The 2500-nt window shown below is 38.3% G+C and overlaps 1 protein-coding gene across 9 annotated transcripts in view; it reads right to left on the reverse strand.

Moving 5' to 3' along the window:
- Positions 1–2500, reverse strand: part of klhl8 (kelch-like family member 8) — a 10282-nt gene that overhangs the window by 1924 nt on the left and 5858 nt on the right.

A 2500-nucleotide genomic window follows, 5' to 3' on the forward strand; every position in this document is an offset into this window, starting at 1 on the left:
CTGACTGAACTCCTGGAGATTCTCTGTTATCTAGATCCTGATCAGTGGCGCCTGCAGCTGTGCGGCTGTATGAACTGTGTGTTTGTATCATGAGAGGGCGGGAATTAATGCTGATTTTTATTTATTTATTTAATTATGACATCATTTAAACTGATTACTAAACAGTATACACTACAGCTGCTTTTCACTGGCCCACCACATTCTTACCAGCATATTTTATTTATTAAAGTTATTATTTATTTCATTGACTTGAATATAATTAATTATGTATAATATAATTACTAACCCGTCATCTAAAATATTAAAATAATACAATAGCCTGTTGCTTTATTCGTGTATTTGGTAGCACACAGCCAAACTCGCTCTGATCCGGGAGAGAACTTTACCAACAGCTACATGCACTGCTGCAGGGCTTTTTTCCAGCTGCGCATCGAATAAAGACACGCTTAACATCATCGACGTCCACATTTCACAACATCTTATATCCATGCACGAACTTGCAGACTCTATGAACAACGAGGATTCAAAGCCCGGACGGTTACGGTGTGTTGTGATGTCGGCCGTCACCAGAGAAAGTCAAATCTTTGTCAAGTCTTTATTTTTTGGCACTTTTGTTTGAAAGCTTTAGTGGCGCTGTAGCTGTCCAAGGCACTGCTGAGGGATTTAAGCCTACACATGCACCAATAAACAAGTCAAAGGAATGAATGAATGAAATAAATATGGATTCTTAAATGTCGATATTGTTTTTACAAAAAAAGCGCAAATGTTTTATAAAAATGAGTAATTTTGACCATTTATATGATTCAGTTCAATATAAGTTTGACATTTATGGGCATGTAAATTCAGTTTTCTCTTTGTTTTGTTTTTTCTCTCAGTGATCTGGCTAGCTGCACCAAATACTTTCTAAAATGTCAAGCAGGAGTTGATATGCTTTGCTGTAAACACGCTTTATATCCTGACATGCTGTTGTTTCATATGGGTTTTTATTTCACTTGCTGCATTCCTTATTTATTGTTTCAATACTGAAATAAATAACAGCTTTGATTAAATTGTTATTTTACTATAAAAATGTGTATTTTATATCATTATCATCTTCTGATATAAAACCGCTGTGTGACTGATTAATTGTTAGTAATTAAATCATTAAGTGCTATATGTATATTTTATTAGTGAAAGTGCCCGTTCACTTTTCCCAAGACCTGTCTGTATATTTCCGCCACTATAACCCAGATGCACTGTTATTGTTGCATTAGCATCGTTTATTTTTCTGTTTTATATAAAGATATTAAAAATATTTATTTCCCTTCAGTCATCTTCATTCATCATGTACATTTTGGTCATTTTCCCTCCAAATAAAATTGATTGCTGTCTGGCCCGGGATGAAACGGTTCAGTGTAAAACACAGTCCTGCACGATGGTGGAAAAGCGGCTTTTAAAGAGACAAAATATAAACGAAATTCATTTCTAAAGACGAATATATGTATTATATTTCAGTTTGAGCACAACTGAGCGGGTGGAGGATTTTCAGTCAGTGTGTATGGATTCATTAATGCCTCACTACTGCATCACAATCTTCTGTCATTTATTGGCAATTTTTTAATATGTCATATTTTAAACATTTTTTAAGGAATTATGTCATAACGAATGCCTTTAAATGATGCAGCCTTTAACAGTACACATCAGTGTTTCTGGACATGATTGGATGAAGGGGACGGGCGGTACTGGATTTGTGATATCTTGGAATAAATCCTGCAGGCGTCCCTGATCCTGATGCTCTGTTAGCTGTGTGTTCTGTCAGCATATCTGTAATGTATTGAGCTCCTCAACCACTCACTGATTTACTGACCGCTCTGACATGACTACTGAAACTCAGATCTGACTCCAGAGTCACTCCACGACTCCTGACTTTATGTGTTGTTGTTTGACCTCTGGGCTGTGGTCATTAGGCAGTACGGCTCAGTAGATCTGAGTGTCATCAGCACAGCTGTGTAGGAGATTTGCTTCTGTCTCATTATTTGGCTCACCTATACTGACAGAGTAACCGGTCCCTACAAGGGAAGATCTGAACCATTTGAGGACCGTCCCACACAGCCCAACCCAGTTTTCCAGCCTATCCAGAAGAATGCTGTGATGGACAGAGGGAAACGCAGCCCTGAGATCCAGCAGCACCAGCACTGTTAGCCTGCCTGAATCTGTATCATTGATTCTCTTTATAAGAGCGCTCTCTGCACTGCTCTGAAACCAGACTGACAGTAGTCTAAACAACCGCTGACGGTTCAGAACTTGTTAACCTGGTTAAAAACAGCTTCTTTAATGACTTTGCCAGTGAAAGGGAGATTTGAGATTGGCCTGTAGTTGCTCAATAGTGTGTGATCCAGGCTGCTCCTCTTCAAGACGAGTTTAACAACTGCAGATTAGTTTGGGAAAATCCCTGAGAGAAGTGAAGCATTCACTATTAGAAGATCCGTTTCTACACAGGTGAACTGAGTTTTGAAGAATG

This window comes from Danio rerio, chromosome 21 (assembly GCF_052040795.2).
Source record: "Danio rerio strain M-AB ecotype USA chromosome 21, GRCz13ab, whole genome shotgun sequence".
NCBI lineage: Eukaryota > Metazoa > Chordata > Actinopteri > Cypriniformes > Danionidae > Danio > Danio rerio.